The sequence below is a fragment of the Phascolarctos cinereus genome, unplaced genomic scaffold, assembly GCF_003287225.1.
Source record: "Phascolarctos cinereus isolate Bilbo 61053 unplaced genomic scaffold, phaCin_HiC Scaffold_1;HRSCAF=81, whole genome shotgun sequence".
Classification (NCBI taxonomy): domain Eukaryota; kingdom Metazoa; phylum Chordata; class Mammalia; order Diprotodontia; family Phascolarctidae; genus Phascolarctos; species Phascolarctos cinereus.
In genome coordinates this window covers 134,688,621-134,712,746 of record NW_027555514.1, presented here as the reverse complement: position 1 = coordinate 134,712,746, position 24,126 = coordinate 134,688,621, and the positions used below count along the sequence as shown (strand labels likewise).

Genomic DNA, 24,126 nt, shown 5'->3' with positions numbered 1-24,126 from the left:
ATGCCACGCTGCGCTGCACTCCCATCCTGGCGTGATACACCTTTCTGATCAATCATCCAGGTTGTCTTGGGCTGGAAATTTGTTTCACTCTATCTTTTTGTGGGTTCTGCTGCTTCAGAATTTGTTTAGAGCCATTTTTTATGAGTATTTGGAGGGATTTGGAGGAGAGCTCAAGCAAGTCACTGCTTTCACTCTGCCATCTTGGCTCTGCCCCCTTGATCACATTTTCTGACTTAAGAAAAGAACTTCTAGCTATTTCTTTTTGATTTTCTTTATTATTTTTTCTTCTCACACATTTTAAAAAATTGACTGAAATGCTTGTTAAAGAGCTGGGGTCCTCTAGGACCCAGGCATCAAATTTTGAGACATATAAAACTCTCGAGTGCTGCCAAATCAGATGAAAATGTAATTGGGAAATGCTTAACAAAATAAATAAAAGTAGGATGTAATGTAGATAATGTTAATATGTGGTTTTCTAAGTCAATATGAGCCCACATGGATTCTTATGTTTTGGTGGCCCCTTTTTTCTATTTCAGCTTGACAGTAGCCCTATAGGACCTTTCATATAGACATCTTCAAAGCTGTCTCTCATAACAAATCTCACCTTATCTATTTTTAAAAGAAATTATATTGCTATATATTAACTTAGACCAATTAGTTCTACCTTTTTCTTTCACTGCTCACTTTATATTTTTGTGCCGCTTATTAGACATTGTGTTACCTGCTACATTTGGAGTTGAGATGAAAACTAATATTTGAAATAAAATGGATTCTCTACAAAAAGGAGGAAGTTAAGTATAGTGAATCAAATGCTGAATTTGGAGGCAAGAGATCTAGGGTCAACTTCTCACACCCACCCCTACCCTCCAGACTCTTCATGGCTCTGTGACTCCAGACAAGTTATCTAGCTTCTCTGTGTTTTAGCTATAGAATAGGGATACCTACTTCATAACATTGTTGTGACGCTCACATGAGATAATGGACATAAAGTGCTCTGAAAAATGTTACTATATAAATGCCAGTTATTATTTTTCACTTTAGACCAGGTCTAAACCCCATTACTTCAGCATACAAAAGGTGCTCCTAGTCAATTTCCCCCTTTGAAAATGCAAAACAAAATGTTTTAATATTCATTCCACTGCTCTAGGACACACTGCACTAAGGAACTTTCCTAGGTGTGTAGTGGACAAACTAGAGGTCACAAGGTGTGTCTCTCATCATGGAAATCCTCAGTAAATAGATGGACGAAATTTAGAAACAGCCTGTTGTTTTGCTGTTGTCATTCAGTTGTTTCAGTAATGTCCAATTCTTTGTGACCTCATTTGGGATTTTCTTGGCAGTGATACTGGAGTGGTTTACTATTCCTTCTCCACTGACATTTCCTCCTCCAGATGAGGAAACTAAGACAAACAGCATTAAGTGACTTGCCCAGGGTCACATAGCTAGTAAGTGTCTGAGGCCAGATTTGGACTCAGGGAGGTGAGTCTTCCTGACTCCAGACTCTGACCTTTATCTTCTTCACCACCTAACTGCCCGTAGAAACAGCCTGGCTGGTCCATAATTATTGGGAATGAGAGGAGAGATAGGCATCAATCAGTGAGTATTTATTAAGCATTTACTATGTGCCAGGAGCTTTACTAGGCATTGAAGATATAAATATAAAAATTGAACAGTCCCTACTCACAATGAGCTTACATTCTAATGAAGAAGGAATAGGAAAGAAATAAGATCTGCATAAAGATGGTGAGCAGAGTTGGGTTACCCAAGATAGGGCTCAAACATTTAACTGGTTTTCTATAGGGTTACCTGAGATCATTAAGGTTACCCAGATTGCTAGGTATGGCTATCCAAAGATAAGGAGCAGTACAGTAAAGAGTGCATCAAAAGTCCTGGATTCTAGTGCTAGTCTGTCACTAACTAGAGCATGACCTTGGGCAAGTCAATTAAACTCTTTGGGCCTCGGATTCTCTACATGAAAAATTAAAAGCTTGGCTAGATGATTTCTCAGATCTCTTCTCACCCTGACTCCATAAATTTGCCATTTGAGAACACACGAAATGGAGTGGGCACCCTAGAACAATTCTTGTCCCCTTTCAAAGGCTAAAATTCAGCAGCATTATAATTTTGTATTTCCTCCCTCATTATAATTTTGTATTTCATAGATCTAGACATCTGACTCAAATAGTTTTTTAAAGGCATCAGGTTCCATCTCACACATTCTGGGCAGCATATTCTATCATTTTGAATGTTATTTTTTATGATAAATGAAAAGATAGTTTTCCCCATGTTGAACATGAGAAAATGGCAATGCCTAAAATGACTCATTAAGACAAGTTCTGCAAAAAAAATGATATAATATGAACTATGTCTTTATAAGTGAGTTTTCAGATATCTCAGGGAAGAATAATTCATAATCTAAGAGAATAAAGCCAAATTTTGCATATCTTCCCTAACAGTCCCCAAATATCAGGCAGCCAAAGCACTGTGCTTGATTTTTACCTCCGAAATTAATTTGAGCAATAGGTGGAAGAACTTAGTCATGTTTATTAACTGCTATAATCATTAGGCTGCAGGTAGATGAGAGACCAATTCTGATCGAAGACAAAAAGTCTTAATGAATCAATTTTGTGTGAGGCGCATCGTGCTAAGTAGCACTGTTCTAGGTCATATTGCATGATTCTGATAATACAAAGATCACAGGATCCTGGATTTCGATCTGAAAAGGACATTACAGGTCATGGAGTCCAACCCCTTCAATTTTAGATGAGTCACTTAGATAAGTGACTTGCTCAGTGTTTCACAGCTGATAGGCATCTAATTGCAGACTTTGAAACCAGATGACTTCCTGACTCTTAAGTCTAGCACTCTCTTCTTTATAGTACTTTGTCTTTAGAGATAGATAAGTAGATAGTCAGACGGTCATAGACCTTGCTTTCACATAGATTATCATCAATTAAGGAATTAATTAATTAATCAGTTAAGGAATTGTTGCTCATGAAGTCACAGAAGATTTTCCTAATTAGAAGGGACCTCAGCAGTCATCTAACCCAACCTGGGCCTAGGAATATCCTTTATAATATCCCTAGTGTACCTTCATCTATCCTTTGATTGGAGTGCTACCTCCATCACTCGGTAACCTCTACTTCTTTTGAAGTTCATGCAATTCATATCTACTAATCAATCAAAATCCTGGTAGCTATTGTCCACAGACTCCCAGGTCACTCCCTTTCCTTCCTCCACAAGTTCAGTACCCAGCTCACAGTTTTTCTCTCTTCCACATATCTTACCTTCATGCCTAAGGACTTCCACATTCTTATTGATTCTTTCTAAAATATCTGAACTACTCAGTTCCTCAAACTACTCACTTCCCATGACTCACCCCATGTCAGCCACATACAAAAATGGTCATACCCTTGGTCTTGCCCTTATCCGCAAACACACCACCTCCATTGGTTGGTGATGATCTCTAAAATCTCCTTAACTGAACATAGTTTATTGGCTTTCTACCTCTCTCTCTTCATTCTCATTCCAAACTCTACTCTGTTCATACCACGACTTCCAATCTCTCTACTCCTTGCTTCTTTCACAGGCCATCTCCCTATGCACTTACCACTCTCTCTTCATTTCTCTATCTTTGTGCCTTGGAGATCCAATTCAATTCCACACTGTCCTCTTCTCTTGAGTCCCTAACTCCCTTATCATATCTCTGATTATGCCCTACCAAGTCTCAGCTTGGATGACTCCCACTCTCCACTGCCTTCACTCCTATGCACATGCTGCTATACAAAGGTGAGAAAATCACATAATCATTCTCATTGGGTCCATTTCAAATTTATGTTGCAAAACCTCAACCACAACCATTGTGAACCCAGTTGTAATAAATACAGTTTGAATTTATTTACCATCAGCAACTCCCCTATGAACAGGCAATGCAGTGAAGACAATAAAACATAGTTTCTAAAGGAAGTTCAACTCACATTTCCAGTAGGACTGGTCTTTAGATGATGACACAGAAATTCTGGATTAAGTATCTTGGTTCAGCCTGAAGTGCGGATCTCAGAGCTGATGTGAGTTAAAACTCATGAAAATTAGTGTTTCTCTCAGTCTCAGTTATCTGGTCACTGGCAGGGACCTCTGACTTTCTGGCTTTGGCTAACCAATCATAGAGCAGGGTAAATGGATGTAGCAGCCAGGCTCAACAAGGAGTAGCCCCTCATCACCTTTTCCTCTGACATTTGAGCATGGTGCACTATTTTGTCACTTTTCTATTATCAAGCCTTCTTTTACTCCCACACTTGGGTAAAAGTCCCATCAGTCTGTGATAACATATAGGATGGTAACGGCAACATTTGAGAATGATCATTGGAGAACATAAACAAGTATTGTTAACTCCCTCATTTGAATTTGACTAGAATCAATGGCAGCAGTACCTTCTCCCTATACCTACTGATTAATGCTTTACAGACAAATAATAAAGGAGTCACTCATAAATCAATTCACTTTACACAATTTTGAACTTCAAGAATTGATGACATAGGTTAGTAACTCTAAATCACTGAACTTAATCCATTTTCCATCTGAAATACATTATGTGTTAGACTGTTGGGCAAGCAATGATATCCAGCTCTTTCAGACACTGTAAATAAACACGTGCCACTTCCCTGTATATAATTTTTAAAAAAGAACAAGAATCTAAGTCTGGATGCTATGAAAGAGAAGCCAGGGATATGAAACATTTCAATGCCTTAGAGAACAATAGGAAAGTAAGCAAAGGTCATACATAATACAGGAGTTATATTGTTGTCTAAAAAGTGTATCAAAATTTAGAAAGTGTTATAACAGCTATAACAACCACAACACTTGGCATTTACCTGGTGTTTGCAAAGCACCTTACATATATTATTTTATTTGATACTTAAAACAAATCTGTGGCATGCATGCTATCATCTCCAGTTTTCAGATGAGGAAATTGAGGCTTGGGAAGGGTAAATGATTTGCCCAAAGTTACTGAGTGTTAGATCCAGAATTTGATGTCAAGTCTTCCTGACTCCTGATTCATAACACCTGGTTAGTCACAATCTTAGTCATTTCTTTGCTGAAGGTTTTAAACTCAATTTTGAGCATACTTTTTTCCTTTATAGGAAAAAAATAAACCATCTCTAGTGTTATAATAGCCGGTGTTTACAGAATGCTTTAATGTTTGCAAAGAATTTTATGTACTCTATCTCCTTCCTGCGATGATTATTATCCCCATTTTTCACAGAAGCTGAGGTCACACAGCTAATAAATGTTGAAGGTGTCATTCAAACCCCACCTCCTCTTGACTCCAAGTTGAGCACTCTTTCCATTGCATCATGCTGTCTCTCAATAATGGAAGCCAGTTGATCAGTCAGTTACCCAGCATTTATTAAACATTTATTATGTGCCCTGCAGGTACTGTACTATGCAAAGAAAGACACAAACACGGCCCATGCCAGCCAGGACCAGACGTTGAAATGAGACAACGTTCAAATAACTGGGTACATACAAGATATATACAGAGTAGATGAAGGTAATGTAAAAGGGGAAGGCATTAGGGGGTAAAGGGACCAGAAAAGGCTTCCTATCTAAAGTGGAATTTAATTTGAATCTTGAGGAAAGCTCAGGAAACTAAGAAGCAGACTTAAGAGGTCACAGCCTTCCAAGCATGGGAATAACCAATACAAAGGCATAGAGATGGAAGGAACCACAAGTAGGCCAGTATATCTGAATCTTAGAGTGCATGGAAGGAGAAGGCCGGAAAGATAGAAAGGTTTATGTAAAGCTTTAAATGTCAAACAGAAGAGTTTGTATTTGATCCTGGAGATATTAGGGAACCACTGGAACTCTGAGGAGGGAGTGACAAGGTCAGAACTATACTTTGGAAAAATCACCATGACAGCTGAATGGAAGATAGATTGGAGTGGGGAGAGATAGGAGACAGGAAAACCAATTAGAAAGCTATTTGTATCTGTAGGAGTAGAGATAAGGAGATGTAAGAGAGATGTCATAAAAATAGAAATGACAAGATTTGGGCAAGGAATCTGATATGTAAGGGGGGTGACAATGAGAAATTGAGAATGGATACTGAGTTTTCAGGCTTGAGTGATACTTGTGGAGCTCTCAAATAGGAGAGTTCATAAGGGAAGGAGGGCATAGAGAAAAGACAATGAGTTCTGTTTAACATATGTTGAGTTTGAGATGCTCACAGGACATCCAGTCTGTCCAAGGAGCAGTTGTAGATGCATAGCTATAGCTCAGCAGAGAGATTAGGACTGGAAATATAGATCTGGAAATCATCTGAGATGATAACTGAACCCATAAGAGCTGATGAGTTCACTAAATATACTATAGAATGAAAAGGGAAGGAGGCCCAAGATAGAGCCTTAGGGCACCCGTATATAATAGGCATGAAATGGATGAATGACCAGAAAAGGAGAATAAAAAACAGTGGTCAGACAGGTAGGTGGATAACCAAGAAAAAGTAGTATTATGAAAGCATAGAGAGGAGAGCACATCTAGAAGAAAAGGGTAATTGACAGTGTGTTTGGTTGCAGAAAGTTCAAGAAGGGCCAGAATTGAGAAAAGAGTATTAGATATAGTAATTGTAATATTATAATTTATTATACGTGTGTTTGTAGTGTTATAGTAATTATGAGATCATTGGTAACTTTGGAGAGGCAGTTTCAGTTAAATGATGAGGGCGGAAGCCAGACTGCATAGGGTTTATAAGAGGAGAGGAAGTGGAGGCACCGGTTGTAGATGGCTTTCTCTAGCAGTTTGGCCATGAAGGAGAGGGAGATATAAACCAATGGGAAAATATAATTCATTTCATAAAAAGTTGTTTTCAGGCAATGGATGTTGATTTTTAAAGGAAGAATACTGATAGACATAGTGTTAGAAACACATAAACAGTTACTTTAAAATGTTATAGTCTGTGTGGCTATTATGGCTACTGTCTTCATACCCACACAACTTCCTACATCACATAATACAATAAAAAGAGTAATCTCACATATTTTTAGAGCTCCAAAATAAATGTGAACCCTCACAAGGAAAAATCACTGCTGTTATCATACACAGTGATAAACTGCCCAGAACTCTTACATGTTTAATTTGTTCAGGAGAAGTTCTATTGGTTTTATTCTCTTTCTAGTTAGGCTTTATTCATTTTGAAAAATCACCCTTGACAACTTTAGCATTTTGAAAGACTGGCTTCATGTTAGTCATTTGTGAATAGAAATAGATATTTTTGATTTCTTTATTATATTGTATGACATCTTCCTCTATGAGAGGCAGTGTAGTATAGTGGATGGATAGAGAGCTGGCCTTGGAGTCATGAAGACTGGGATTCAAGTTTCATTTTAACAATCTTGTCTTTGTGACCATTTTACAAGTCACTTAACCTCTCAATACCTCAGGTACATCTCCAGGATTATTAATTACAGAGCAAGTATTAATCTGCATTGGTAGAGGAAGTTCTTCACCATGAACTTCACTGACAAAAGCAAAGGGCCTATTTTTCAAAATGTTCTTTCAAGAAGGCTGTGTGATAAAGGAGGTGAAAACTATCTCTATAGGGACCCGTTGTTTGAGTCCATGCTTGATCTACCCCAAATCCACAACTCAGAAAGTTCCTAAAGCCAGACCCTCTGAGCAAAGTTTCCATTAGAATTTTTCTTCTGAGACTAATGGTGTCATGTCACTTGTAGGTAAACCAAACATGAAACTTGGTATGCCATGAGTGTCTGTATCTGACTCCTTTTCCTTCTTTATTGCATTGATTATTTTATCATGGCCATAACAGAGGACAAGTGACTTGACCTTTGTTAGAAAAGCTGGTTAAGGTTCATTCCATATGTTTGACCAATAAACTTCTTCATGGTGATTTTATACAAGTGATTAAAAGCCTCTAAATATCTTTCCCAATGTATTTATTTTTATAAGAACATATTATTGCTAGATGTAGTTAGTGATAACAAAAGTTGATGACATTATAACAATGGATAAATGGGCTGATTTTCCCAGTTGGTCTTTTTTCTTGATTTTGTTTTTTGGCCAAACTTCTGATAGCATGTTGACATCATTATGACATCATAGTACAGGCTGTACAGTCAAAGTACCTGGGCTTAAATACTATCTCTAATGCTTACCACTTATGGGACTTCGGGCACAACACTTAAACTCCCTGGGTCCTAGTTTTCTCATCTATAAAATAAAGGAGTTGCATTAGATTGCCTCTGAAGATCTTTCCAGCTCTAGATCTATAATCCCATGAGATTAAAAACAGGAAGAATTCAGAAACAAGGAAAGACATCACCCTCTCTGAAACGGGAGGAAAATAATAATAATAATAAATATTTATAGTGCATTTTTATTTTGGTCCATAATTATGATTTCATTGTTTTAGAGAGCTCCCAGTGAGGAAACTCCCTCTACCAATTCTGATTGACAACGATTCTGTAGCTCATCATCTCAGAAAGTTGCCTGAGACACTGAGAGATTAAATGACAAGGTCAAGCTATTGCTAGTATGTGTGAGAGGTGGTATTTGAAAATAAGTCTTCCTGACTCTTGAGGCCATCTCTCTATTGAACCATGCAGCCTCTACTTATAGTACTTTACAAACATATTTTTGTGTCCTCACAACCACCTGTGGAGTACAGATATTGTTATCTCCATTTTATAGATGAAACAACTCAGTGGTTATTTAACTTTTCCAAATTCACAAAGTAAGTGCCAGGGAAGTCCAGGATGCTTGTGAATAGCTAGTGTGGAGTGGAGATAAAGGTCAAATGGAATTGAGGAGAGTAAAGGATTCTGAGCATGTAATAGTAAGTATTCTTGTCTGTAACAATGGGCATTGAACTAAGGAGATATGTGCTGTGCAGTGAGGAGATGACACATTATATTAAAAACCAATAAACATGTAGCAGTTAAAAGTTCACTTATGTTCTTACTGTTTAAGATCCTGATGAACTAGGGCATCTCTTTAAGTAGAGAAATTCTGATTCTGAAACCCTAACTCAATTTATCTTTGTTTATCTTCGGTTTCTTCAGCCTGATCTACTGTGGCCATGAAGATCAATTTCCTTCTTTTAGCTCTTTTTTTCTTTGTCTTAATACTTTTCTCAGGTAAGATTTGATGATATTCAATAAGGTATTTAAGTATTTGAGAAAGAAAAGACCTTTTCTATCCAGACGAAAAAACAATTTTGATTATAACTATGAATCCTACACATCATTTTATCCAATGAAAGGGGAAGAAGCACTGGACCTGGAGCCAGGAAAGACCAGAGTTCAAAACCCGTTTCAGAAACTTGTGAGCTGTGTGAATGTTGGCAAGTGACTTACCTTCTCTGATCTTTGGTTTCCTCATTTATTCCTCTCCACATTCCTCATAATATAGGGACGATGATGATACCCATTGTAACAGCCTTATGTTTGTTGTGAGATCCTGTGATGCTGGAAATATAAAGACAAAAATGAAACCATGTGGTGCTATACAGGTGCATGCTTGATTTGGCATCAGATGATCTACATTCAAAAACTGGCTCAATAATTTATTACTTGTACATTCTTGGGCAAGTTAATCAACCTCCCTGGGCCTTAGTTTCCTCATCTATAAAATGAAGGGGTTGGGCTAAATGTCCTCTGAAATCCTATGTTCTAAGTCTATGATCTTATGAATGATGTATACACTTTGAAGTAAAAGAAGCCTTTCCTAGTTCTCTTCAATCCTTTTGCTTTCTCTTTGTTATCTCCAATTTATCCTGTCTCTATCTTGTTTATATATAGGGATTATTTGCATGTTGTCTGTTCCATTAGACTGTGAGCTCCTTGAGAGAGGGGACTGTTTTTTGCCATTTTCTGTATCCCCTTAGTGCCTGGTATACAGTAAGTGCTTAATAAAGACTTTTTGACTTGATCTGCTATGTAATGATCAGCTAGTCTTAATGCAAGAAACATTTGTTAAGTGAGCACTATATGTAAGACACCATGCTAGGTGCCTAAATATACAAAAATGAAAAAAAAACTTCAAAGCTTTTGCCCTCAAAGAGCTTACAGTCAGATAAGGGTGAGACAATGCCATCAAAAAATGATTAGATTCATTGGAAAAATCAAGCAGAATGGCCTGAGAAAATTTTTTTAAAAGAGAAGGATCATTTCTAAGGGAAAGGAGGTGTTTGAGGGGAAGGAACAAATAGGAGGAGGAGGAAGAGGAGGATGGGTATTCATGGTGAATATATCACATGAGGCTAGCCTTAAAGAATAGGAAGTAGGGGATTTGCAGCAGTAAAGACATAGAAGTTGAATACGGTGGGGTGAAATCTGGGAATTATGAATAGGTCTGTTTGGCTAGGGCAGAAAATACATAAAAAGATAGAATGTTTACTTCTATAGCAAACTTTATACATGGGTATATAATCTCCTTTGCCCAGTTCAGATAACAATGAAATTATTTGAGATACCCATTCCCTCTACTCTCTTCTATTTGTATATACTTTTTCTCTTGTGTACTCCAATTATGAGAAATAGTAGGATAATGAAAGGAAGACACTGGGGGATATTGGAGAGGTATAGATTGCTTTGATCAGATCCCTGCAACTTGCATATGAAATTCTGGTCTTATGCACATGCCTTTCAGGTGAATGTGGAGGAATTAAACTGTCCTTATCTCCTTCCCTTTTTCTCCCTTCAGCTGGGTAAGTTGCCTTATTCTACTGTAAGTTTATTTTTTACTGACCAAGTTTTATGTCTCAAAAACATCTGTGGTCAACTTAGACATGTATTTCCTTGTGTACATTTGTTTGCAGCATGAATGTGTGGTGGGAGAGCTCTGGGTGTTCAGTCAATTGACTAGGAAGCTTTTTTAGTTCAGGTCTGGGATACCAATCCTTGGCTCATGTTAGAGAATCTCTAACTGGAGACTTGTTTTATGAGATATCTATCATCTATTCGTGATACAACTCTATAAACTCTGAAAAGAAGAACTCAACAAGGGAATTTGAGACCTTTTACTACCTAAGCCTAAAACAGCCAAACTTTTACTGCTGATTCACTGCTTCTAAAGGAGCTATGGGACCTTGGAGCTAAATCATTTGGGTCGGGGAAAGAAAGGAGGAGAAAGAAGGACTAAAGAAAAAATTCCAGTCTCAGAGCTGTATTGGGAATTTTGACCCTACTCCTTCCTGTTTTATATCTGAAAATGAAGAGTGGGTCAACCAGGTTAATTTGCTCTCAACAGTACCACTTTCTGCTACAGTAAAATAAATGTTAGCTAATTTTTTAACCTTGATAGGCCTCAGTTTCTTAATATGCAAAATTAAGGGGATTGGGCTAGCTAACCTACAAGGTCCTTTCCCTGTTCTGAATCCATGATCTAATGTTGTGAGGTCTCTTGCAACAAAGATTCAGTATCTCTGGAAACCTACTCTACCCTTAGGTTTTGCAATTCTCTTTCAATAACCTATTGCTTTCCATTAAGAATGTCAGCAATCCAAATGCTGGAGGAGATATGGGGGGAAAATGAAACATTAATGCACTGTTGGTGGAGTTGTGAATTGATTCAACCACTTCTGTACAGCATTTTGGAACTATGTACAAAAGGCTATAAAACCATGTATACTCTTTGACCTAGCAATACCACTACTAGTTCTACATCCCAAAAGAGATTAAAAAAGGACCTATATGTACAAAAATATTTTAGCTGCTTTTTTCTGGGGACAAAGAATTAGAAATTGAGGGAATGCCCATCAATTGGGGAATGGCTGAACAAATTGTGGAATACTATGGAATATGTGCTATAAGAAATGATGAGCAGGATGCTGTTATAAAAACCTGGAAAGACTTACATGAGCTGGTGCAAAGTGAAATGTACTGTGTATAAAGTAATAACAATATTGTAAGATGATCAGCTGTGAACGACAATTATTTTCAGCAATATAATGATCTAAGACAACTCTGAAGGACTTATGATGAAAAATGCTATCCATCCCTAGAGAAAGAACTGATAGTGTCTGAACACAGATTGAAGCATCCTTTTTTTTACTTTCTTTATTTTTCTTGAGGGTCTTTTTCCCTTTTTGGTCTCTGTTTCCTTTCACAACATGACTATTATGGGAATGTTTTGCATGACTATACATGAATAGCCTATATAGAATTGCTTGCCTTCTCAATGAGGGGGATTGGGGAGGGAAGAAGAGAGAATTTAGAACCCAAAATTTTAAAAACAAATGTTAAAATTTGTTTTTACATGTAATTGTAGAAAAATAAAATACTAAATAATAAAAAAATTAAATCAAAAAAAAAAGAATGTTGTCAATTAAGTCTGGTGCAAAGATAAAAATTGTAAAGTTGTTAAAGTTTGTCTTTGGCATCTCCAGTCTCTGCTTTCTGTACCCTTTGCACCTGGTGCCACACTGTCCTTCCTTATCTCTATCCTTACCAAAACCTCTTCTCAGAAAAGTATCTGGTGTCAGTTTTTATACCTTATTATAAATCTAAGTGGTACAGTTTATGCTATATCTTTCAGTGGCATTTTTACTTTTAGATTTATCTCTAATTGTAGGATGAAAGGTCTTGCCGCTTGTTAAAGGAATTTCAAGTATTAGCCAGTATGTGGGAGAGCTAAGGGGGTAAGGGACCCTTCCCAAAGTTCTTGAAATCATACCACTGAAGGTGGCTAAGTACTGCTTTGATGAGGACAGAAACTGTCTCACTTTTATCTTTGTACTCCTAGCACCTAACACAGCACTTCAAAATTCAGGCCAATCACCTCCAACTCCCAGAGCTAGTGTCCCCTTCTCAAATTAACTTGCATTTATTTTGTATACACTTAAATTACAGTATCTACCATGATAGATTATAAGATCTCTGAAGGTGGAGACTACTTCATTTTCATCTTTGTATTCCCAGGATTTAAAAATGCTTGCTTGATGCTTATTAAATATTTGTTGAATTGAACGATGAAAAATAACTGATATTCAAATAAGTATTAAACTGAGGTGGATAAAATAAGCTCTGTTCTCAACCTGGAACTATCAGAAAAAACAGTATCCCAGGTTACTGGGCGTCACCCCAGGTACCACAACTGGTTCTCTAGAATGGAATATTGAAAAGCAAGAGTAGGAGTCAGGAGACCTGAGTTCTAGTCCTGATTATACCACTAATTAAATGTGTAACCTTGGACAAGTCACTTAGTTTTCTAGTATTCTCCTTTGTTTAAATTTTTAAAAAAAGCAGGGTGGAGGAGGATGTTATTGAACAGGGTAGGGTTGTTAATTCCCCTTTAGTTCTAAAATACTTTTCAATCTATAAGCACCAGGACAACTTCATATTTCACATTAGTACAGGGAGAAGTAGTGGAATGGAAGCAGGCAAGGGAAATATTCCCTCTCCTGACTCACGGTAAGATTTTAAAGATCAGAATATTATTGGCCTTCCTTATTGCTTATGTTTCCTCCCCCACTGGCTTTTCCTGGTAGAACCATATGCAGGTTAAGCCTTATTCATCAGGGAACAGTTTCTGAGTGAATGTGAATTCCAGTAATTACAAGAGGCATGTATGTAGACCCTTCATAGGGCATTTGGTCCCTAGAAATTATCTTTCATGTTTTCAGCAAACTTATCAATATGTGAACTACCCCATAAGACCTTTTTGTCTTTTAAAAAGTAGGCAAATGGCACTGAAATGGAATGGGCAACATGCTATGTGATAAGGTGAGGATGGATTATATAATTAGGCAAGAAATCACCCCCATGGCTAACCCTCACAACTTAGCAAATATTTTACCAACCATGACCTCTCTCCTGAGTTGCAAAGAAATCTTGTAATGTATAAAATTATTTATTGTATGTGTTAAATTCTGGTTGGGAAAGCATGGTAACTATGGACCATCCTCAGTGACCTGGAAATGACTTTGTTATATGGAAATGACAGTATTGGGATTTTACCTGTATTTAACTACTACAAAATGGGCTGGTGGATTATAGCAGCTTTCAAAATCTTGACAAATAAGCTTGCCATCTTACTTGGTTGATAAGAGCAATAATTTGGTGGTTCCGTCTAGAAATATCACAAAAATTTTCAAGAAAATATAAGCAAGAGTGTGTTTTTCACAGAACTAAAGCAAATGTAGGGAAAATGAGATGTTCAAAATCAAAGTAAAAGTAAAATCATTTGGCTTTCTTGGTATTATATCATTCATACTTGGTGGATAGCTTACAAAACTTGAGTGTAAGTTCCAAGATTGATGGTACAATGCTTCTAGGATGGGGGTTCTTAATTTTTTTGTGTGTCATGAATGCCTTTGGCAGTCTGATGAAACCTATGAACCCCTTCTCAGAGTACTGTTTTGTTGCCTATATTCATATTTGAAGAAGGTGCTTGATTTTAGTTAGAGGTTAATGGAAATGAAGATGTAGGGTTTTTTCCCCCATCCAAGTTCATGGTGTCCCTTAAATATAAGCATGGATCCCTTATGTGTTCTATTCCAATAATGAATTGTGTTAGTTTATAAAAGCCCATAGGGTTACAGTGAATGTATATTATAAGATTGGGCCTGGTGGTCTTGAGACCACCATGGCAATCTCCCCTTAAGGGAGGTTGTAATTTACAGAATCTATACATGAAAACCATTGATACAAGATTAATACTGTTGGTCTTGAGGCCATTGTGATGGCATCCCCTTAAAGGAGGATGTAAGCTTTATAGAACATGCTCATGGGAAAGTAGACAATAGTATTATTTTTTCAAATATTAGATGTGTGTCACAAATAATAATTTGTCTACCATCAGCTTGTTTTTTCTCCCTGACAACAAACCCCCAAAATAAGATTTTGCCCTGACACTTGATGTGCAAATCGCCCAGCTCCAGGGGGCCACCCAAAATCAGAGTATCAGAACCCTACTCTCAGAAGGTTACTTTGGAGTTCACATTTCCCTTCCATGGGAGCACATCTTCTCATTGGAGCACACCCTTCCTTCTAAATGGGCCTGTGTCTCTGTACTTCTCAATGCAGCTCTGCTCGTAAGTGAATTGTACGTGTGTGTGAAAAAGAGAGGGGGAGAGAGAGAAAGAGAGAGAGAGAGAGAGAGAGAGAGAGAGAGAGAGAGAGAGAGAGAGAGTTGTAAAATGACTCCCCTTTTCTCTCTTCCCTTACCCCTCTTTTTCATTGCTTTCAAGCTTTGCATTGAACTGATTCCCATTGTTTTACATGTTATCCTCAGCATCCAAATTCATTATAGGGTTGTTTTCCTGGACCTCTAAACATGAACTAGGTACCTGAACAAGGACTTAACCTATTTACAGCCACATCTGCACTGGGGGAGTATGGTACTCCCAGTTATAGAAAGCAAGGGTCAACAAGATTTGATCACCCCAGGAGGGACTCCCCTGTGCAGAGGGCTGTCACACAATATCACACAATTTTTCTATCACACAATTCTTTCATAGTATAGCAGAGGCAAGATTGGAATTGTAGTTAAGATAGTTGGGGTTTATATCCAATCTCCAATTAACTCTTACTAACTGTGTACTTCTAGTTAAGTCACACACTCCCCAAGCCTCAGTTTCCCTATCTCTGAAATGAGAATAATAACATCTGTGTTACATACCTCATGGGGTTGTTGTAAGGCTCAAATAACTTACTGCATTTAAAGCATTTTGCAAATAAAATGCTGTTTAAATGCCAATAATGTCATATAAATGCCGTTTATAGCAAATACCTAGTAAATGATCCTTATCTTTATTTTCATGCTCCTTTTCCTCAAAATGACCAAAAGAGGGGAGAAAATATGTGGGAAATACCCAATATCTATGCACCGGATTAGAGGCACTTTTATATCAAATTCCATATAAGCTTTTTGGTGATTCACTTCTTCAAAACTGAACAATGAAATTACATCCAATCATCACTTGAGCATTGTCATTTTAGTACATTTTTGACTTGAGGATAACTAACATTTTGCCACAAATCTTCTTTCAAATCAGTAGTAATATCAGAAAATTCAGGGAGGAACTTCCTCCTTCCCAGGCCTCATCAGCGGCTTGGGTAGAATGTATGGAAAGGAGGAGAAAAAGGAAGTGGAAGCTGAAGTTAGGTTCTCTGAGTTGAGATATAGCACAGAAGTGGCAAAAACACAGAAGGCTGCATTCAGCCTGTAACACTCCTGAGGGCAGTCAGAACCAGATTAAAATGTAATGGGGAAATATTTTAAAAAATACAATTAAATATAGATAATATGTGATTTTCTAAGTCAATTTGCCATAGCAAGGATCCTTATGTATGGTTTAGTGGCCCCATATTTATTTGAGTTTGACACTACTGCAGTTCTGTCACAATTGAAATAAAGGTAAACTAAGGCACAAAATTCCAAGCATGTTCATTTTATTGGTAAGACTAGCAATTATCAGTTCTCTTGGTTCCTCAGTCAGCCAAAAGACCATGAGGTAGGCTTACTAGCCTTTATATAGTTTCGGGAAGGACGAGAGAAGAAAGAACAGAAAGCATAAAACAATGTGATGGATTCCAAAGTCTGAAGCATCATAGATGAAAGAAAACAATATGATTGGATGGAATTTGGAATGCAGAGCTAGTTATCTTGTTACTATGAAAAGCTAAATGGTGGTGTCCACCTGCATGGCTAGTTAATGTCATATGTACAGACTTTTTTGAAGAACAGCCAGTATTGTGGAGATAACAGACTTCCTTAAGCCAGATTTGTTAGCAAGATAACAGATCTCCCTTAATTGTGCAAGGGTGTGCAAGACTGGTTAGTACCAACTGTAACAGGTCTCCTTTAATTGTGCATGGCAAATAAGATGTGTAAAGATAATTTTTTTTAATTAAGGTGATTTATGGGACGACTTAGAGAAGCTAGATGGCACAATGGATAGAGAGCCAGGCCTGGAGTCAGGAAGACTCATCTTCCTGAATTCAAATCTGGCCTCAGACACTTACTAGCTATGTGACCCTGGGCAAGTCACTTCACCCTGTTTGCCTCAGTTTTCTCATCTGTAAAATGTGCTAGAGAAGGAAATGGTGAACCACTCCAATACCTCTGCCAAGAAAGCACCAAATGGGGTCACAGAAAGTCAGACATGACTGAAACAACTGAACAACAACAATGGAACAACTTAGGTCAGAGAGGAAAGCTGAACATAACTCAGAGACAAAGAAATTTGACTCAGGCAGTTACAGAATAGAATCAATCATAGAACGGAACAAATAGAAAATAAATGCTTCATTTTCTCAGTATAGCATGGGGGAATAGAACCAATATTTATTAAGTACCTACTGTGTGCCAGGAACTGGGCTAAGCACTTAACCAGTATTATCTCATGTGGTCTTCACAACAACTCTGGGAGGTAGCTGCTATTGTTATCCCAATTTTACAATTGAGGAAGCTGAGGCAGACAATGGTAAAGTGACTTGCCCAGGGTTATACAACTAGTAAGTATCTAAGGCAGGATCTGAACTCAAATCTTCCTGATTCTAGGCCCAGGGCTCTATTTACTATGTCATCTAGCTGCCTCCATCAAGCGTCGGAGACAAAGCACTGATCCTTGGGGTCAGGAGACCTGGCTTTGTAGCTGCTTCTGCCACGTATCAGCTATGTGATAGTGGACAATTGACAGTGTCTTTGTTCCTCATCTATAACAAGGACATAAAAATATTTGTGCTACCTACTTTACAGAACTGTTGTAAAAGAAGGTACTTTGTAATCTTGAAGTGCTATACGTGTATGGAATTGTTTTTATTAAAGGGTTTTTTATTTTTTTTTTAGCCTCTCTAAAACTCACTTCCTACGTGGTTTGCAAACCTTTTACTAAAAACTGCACTGCTGTTAATGGAACAAGCTGTATCAGTGGTGAAAAGACCTGCATCTTACATCTTAGAAGATGCTGTAAGGCTAAGAAATAAAAGGCCAGCTCTTGGGAAATGAAGAAATTCAGAAGTGATGGAGACGAAGTCATCAACTGTTTTGTCTTATTCCGAGTAAAAACATTGTTTTCTTCTTCTAATGTCTTCCCTTTAACGATTATTTGCAGTTTCTCTGGTATATAGCTCAATTGCTCATAATTGTCTACAGGTTGTCACTGATTGGCCTAAGAGTCTGTCATCTCACTTTGTATCCCCGGCACTTACCACACAGTGCCTGGCATTAAATAAATGCTTATTGACTGACTGATATAAAGCTGCTGATTTCTTGAGAGCTTTAGCCGAGATGAGTTAAGATGTTTTCTATCATACAACATTTAGGTGAAGCAATAGTGTGAGCAAATTCTTTCAAGTTTATTTCAGCCAGCTGGTCTAGTGGATAGAACCCTAGACTTGTAGTCAGAAAGATATAAATTCCAATTCAGCCTCAGAAGTTTAACAGCTGTGTGACCCTGGGCAGTCATTTAACTGCTGTCCCCCCTCAAAATCCTAATTTGTAAAATTGGGGGAAATATTACAGCACCTACCTCCAGGGTTGTTGTGAGGATAAAATGAAATATTTATAAATCTTATTTATATATTTATTTATATATAAATCTTTGCTTAATAAAAATTTATAAATATTTATAAATCTTATGCTTTACAAATCTTCAAGCACTATATAAATATTAGCTACTATTATGATTGATTATTCTCCATTCTACCAGCCTTCCTCTGATTGTTCACTGTGGCATATAGGCAACCATGGGCTCTTGAAATGTATGTTGGTGGAGACTATTTGAATTTGAATTGAAATATTGAACTCTCCCTTATGACAAAGAAAAACAATTAGGCAAAGACATTTCCAAGCTAGAAAGGCTTTAAGAATTGATTTGATGCTAGTCTACTATTAGAGGGCCAGCCTACCTAAAGATTCAGAAGTTTACCCTCAAGTTGGTGATAGCAATCAGGTAATATTTTTCTGCCAGAGGAACTCAAAAAGACTTTTTATTAAAATTACAGTGGGTGCAATTTGTATAAGAGTATAGCACTGAGGAAATCCTCAGTATACACAAGGAAATCCTTAAAATAATGAAATAGTTGATAAGGGCATTGATTTTTTTAATTTCAGAAATGTTTTTGCAATTACATGTAAAATTTTTCTAACATTTGTATTTTAAAATTTTGAGTTCCAAATTATCTCCTTCCCTCCCTCCCCTCCCCCTTCATTCAGAAGGCAAGTAAATTGATATAGGTTATACACGTATAATCATACAAAATATTTCCATATCAGTCATGCATTAATTTTTTTTAAAAAGAAAACAATCATAGAGAATTAAGTCAAATTTATAAGAACACGAGTCATTCCCCAATTGATAAATGGTCAAAGGATGTGAACAGGCAGTTCTCAGATGAAAAAATTAAAGCCATCTATAGTTATATGAAAAAATGCCCTAAATCATTATTGATTAGAGAAATGCAAATCAAAACAACTCTGAGGTACCACATCACACCTATCAGATTGGCCAAGATGACAAAACAAGAAAATGATAAATGTTGGAGAAGATATGGGAAAATTGGAACACTAATGCATTGTTGGTAGAGTTGTAAAATGATCCAACCATTTTGGAGAGCAATTTGGAACTATGCCCAAAAGGCTATAAAAATGTGCATACCCTTTGACCCAGCAATAGCACTTCTAGGGCTATATCCCAAAAAGATCATACAAATGGGAAAAGACCCATATGTACAAAAATATTTATAGCAGCTCTTTCTGTGGTGGCAAAGAATTGGAAATTGAGAAGCTGCCCATCAATTGGGGAATGGCTGAGCAAGTTGTGGTATATGAATATAATAGAATACTATCGTGCTATAAGAAATGATGAGCAGGAAGACTTCAGAAAAACCTGGAAAGACTTGTATGGTGTGATGCTGAGTGAAGTGAGCAGAACCAGGAGAATGTTGTCCATGGTAACAGCCACGTTGAGCGATGATTAATATTAATAGACTTAACCCTTCCCAGCAATACAAGGATGTAAGATATCTTCAAAAGACTCGTGATGGAAAATGCTATCCTCATCCAAAGAAAGAACTATGTAATTTGAATGTAGATCGAAGCAAACTATTTGCTACTTTTTTTCTCTTCTGTTGAGTTTTGTTTCCTCTTTCTGGTGGTTCTCCCTATTGTTTCTAATTCTTACTTACAACATCACTAATGTGAAAATATGTTTAATAGGAATTTGTATGTATAGCCTATATCAGATGGTGCACAGTCTTGGGGAGGGTGGTGGGAAGGAAGGGGGAGAAAAATTTTAAACTCAAAAGCATATGGAAGTGATTGTTGATAAATCAAAATAAATTAATGAAACAAAAAAAAAGAAAAGAAAAGAAAAGAAAAGAAAGGAAAGGAAAGGAAAGGAAAGGAAAGGAAAGGAAAGGAAAGGAAAGGAAAGGAAAGGAAAGGAAAGGAAAGGAAAGGAAAGAAAGGAAGGAAGAGAAAGGAAAGGAAAGGAAAGAAAGGAAAGGAAAGGAAGGAAAGGAAAGGAAAGAAAAGAGAAGAAAAAAAAGAAAAGAAAAGAAAACAATCTACAGGATTTTCTTATATTCCTTTTTTCTGGCCTTTACGATTCAAATGAGTCTACTTTGTCCTGGACAGAGCCTATGAAGTAAATGAGATGTGTTACAGGATCCCTCCTACTTCCCTTCATTTGGTGTCCTTCTGTCTCCTAAGAATTTTCCTCCTCAGACTGAAAGTAGTCCTGTGGCTACAGAAATACCCTTACTGGGTGTTCAATGTCTTTTCTCCCCTGGGTGTCCCATGTTTCAAAATCACCACCTATACCTCCATCAAATTTCTCCTTCTTCTAATTTCTCTAGATGTAAGGCAATAGTCAGAATTCAACTCATTCACTCTAGCATGAAAGGGGCTGACATTCTGCCTGGAAGGCTTTTAAAAGGAGAATTTGTTAACCTAAATGATTCATTAGTGGGATTTCAAGTAATATAACAAAGTGATGTGAAAATTTTGTTATTCAGTCATTTTCAACTCTTTGCGACCCTTTTTGAGGTTCTCTTGGCAAAGGTAGTGGAGTGGTTTGTGATTTCTATTTCCTTCTTCAGCTCATTTTACAGATGAGGAAACTGAGGCAAATAGAGTTAAGTGACTTGCCCAGGGTCACACAGCTATGAGTGTCAGGGGCCAGATTTGAAGTCACAAAGATGAATCTTCCTGACTACTGGCGCAGCACTCTATCCGCTGAACCACCCAGCTGCCCCTGTGAAAAATTGGAGGGGATATAAAAGAAATGTTTGGGGTTGGGGGTTCTCATTACAGACTGTCACAGAGCTGCTACCTAGTCTATAACATGTATTCTGCTATAAGAAGTACTAGAACTTAACAACAGCCTAAAATTCTGACCAACAGATTCAATTAAATTCAACAAGCAAATAATTGATAAATATTGAACTGAATTGAACAGATCAGATGTTTTGCTATTTGACAAATGCAATAATGTAGTTCAGTGGTTTTAAATTAAAATAGAAATGGAGGCCACAAGTCCGTATACAAGGATTCCTATGGATTGCATGTTGTCTTAGTTTTAAAATGCAACATTAATCTAGGTATTATGGTATTTTTTATTTACTTCAAAAAATATTTCCAACATACATTTTAATCTTGTTCTGACTATACTTCAGAGTGTTGTTGTCATGGGCTGCATGTTTGACACCTTTGATGTCATTGATTTCCTTTTGTAGAAATCTCATGAAACAGGCAGAAAATAAAAGCAAACATGTGGCTTTCATTGAATATTTTTCTGTAATCAACAGAGTCGTCATTTTTCCCACACTGAGTATGTTAGAATGATTTACTAAGCTGTTTGTCATAAAAACATTACTTCATACCACAGGGGCAATGTAGTAGAGTAGAAAGTATAGTATAGAATAATATAGTATAATATAGTATAGTAGAAAGTATAGTAGAAAGATCATAAGAATAGAAATCAGAAGACCTATGTCTTGTACGTAGTAAATATCTATCAAACGGTTTTTAAAACATACTTTATTGATGCCTTTTGTTTTTACTTCAGTCATTTCCTACATATTTTCCATACTGAACTTTCCCTTGTGACAAAGAAAAACAATCAGGCAAAGACATCTGATACCATGTCTGGCAAGGTATGCATGAAGAGATCTGAGGAAGACGTTTCATTATCTACTCTTCAGGACCTTCTCTGGTTCAGAGTTTGACTTCCTGATCTAACTGCCGATACCCTCTTGCCAACACAGCACTGGGCTTATAGCTCTAGGAAGCCAAAGACAGAAATAAAAAGATTTAATGTATGCCAGACTATTCATTCATTGTGGTAGCAAAGAACTGGAAACAAAATGTGTGTCCATTGATTGGGAAATGACCACAGAAACTAATGCATTGTAATATTATTGTGCAATAAGAAATGATGAACATGAGAATTTCAGAAAAACATAGGAATATTGGTATGAACTTTTACAGAACGAAAATAAGCTGAACCAAGAGAACGATACCCATAACTATTTCAGTAACACAAATTAAAAGATCATTTAATAAATGTTTATCAACTAATAGATAAATAAGTTCTGACTCTGCTATTTGCTAGTTTTATGAGTGTACAGTCACTGAATCTACCTTAGTTTCATCATCTGAAAATGGGCATAATAATGCTTATTACCTCTCTGTGCTATTGTGAGGATCAAATGAAATAATACTCATAAAAATTACTTTTAATGTATAAAATGCTGTATACATGTAAGCTTTTATTATTCCCAGAAGAACTTAGTTTTAATATATATAACAAATGATGAATAATTCACTTTGAAGGGAAGAAAAGCTAAGCTTCTTACATTTTTGCTATTATTAAAAAAAAAAAATCAAGCAGCAAGAGCCCTGCAGTTAGTGATTATATTGGGTATATTTGTGTCCAAAGAATTAATTTTGGCAAATGGTAGAGAAGTAAGGTTAGAACTGCTAGTCCTATAAACTAATTGCAACATTTTTTAAAGACAATCTTTTCTACCAAAGGAAAAGGAAAAGTAATAAGAATTTACATAGCTCCTCTTATGTGCCAGACACTAAGTGTTTCTTACAAATATTATCTCATTTGATCCTCACATCAACCCTGTGAGGTAGATGTTATTCCTATGTCCATTTTAAAGCTGAAAAAACTGAGGCAAACACAGGTAACTTGTCCAGGGTCACAGAGGTAGTAAGTGAATCCAAATTTGAACTCAGGTCTTGCTTCATTATCTGCTGTATCCACTTCATTACCAGCTGCCTATGCCAAGCTGGTGCTACTAAAATACAGTCTTGTTTACTATGGTTATAGCTGGGTGGAGAAAACATTTTAAATAGATTTTAAATAAAGTCAGAGGCAAATGACTAGGGTGTTGGATTTGGAGTCAGGAAGACCTACTTTCAAATCTGAGCTCTGACACTTGCTAGTTTTATGACCGTGGATAAATCACTTAACCTCTTAATCTCAGGCAGATCTCTAAATAGCAATCTAGTAGGAGTTCCCATACTGAGGAAATCACAGGGCAGTGAACTAATTGATGCTAGAAGTCGACATTGTAAATATTTTAGTCATTGGACATAAATGACCATAATAAATATTTATTAAATACCTACCATGATCTCGGCACTGTATTAGGCTCTGGGATTACACAGACAAAAATGCAACACTCCTTGCCTCCAGATAGATTGTATTTTATCTGGGGAGAGCATGTAAGCATACACATATGTAACCATACATAAAATATATACAAGGTTCTGGAGGAAGGGGAGTGGATGTATCTATACTGACAATTTGCATTTAAGGTTATAAAGAATTTAATTTTCCATAGCAACCTGATGAGAGAGAGGTAGTTGTCAGAATTATTATTGAATTACCAATTAATTTATGGAATTGTTAGTTAATTTATTGTGACTCAAATAAAGGAAAAATTCTCCTGGGAGGGGACACAAGGTTCAGCCATCCACCATTGCTTTCTACCCATGGAGTCATTGCAGCATGATTGTTCTCAGTTATGTGTGGCTGCAAGTAATGTATAGTCTTAATCTTGGTGCTCTCAGTTCATGACTAAAGGAATGGGATCACCATGGAGTTTCCTTTGGGTTGAGGTGAGGGCAGGCACATAAGAGTTTTTGGGT

General features: G+C 36.9%; 1 long non-coding RNA gene across 1 annotated transcript; it reads left to right on the top strand.

The window, feature by feature from the left end:
* The first annotated feature begins 8,939 nt into the window (after positions 1–8,939).
* LOC144454969 (uncharacterized) lies at positions 8,940–22,258 on the top strand. The gene is made up of 3 exons (XR_013483542.1): positions 8,940–9,152; positions 17,809–18,020; positions 22,031–22,258. It is a non-coding gene; the product is annotated as an uncharacterized LOC144454969 (long non-coding RNA).
* Positions 22,259–24,126: the final 1,868 nt, after the last annotated feature.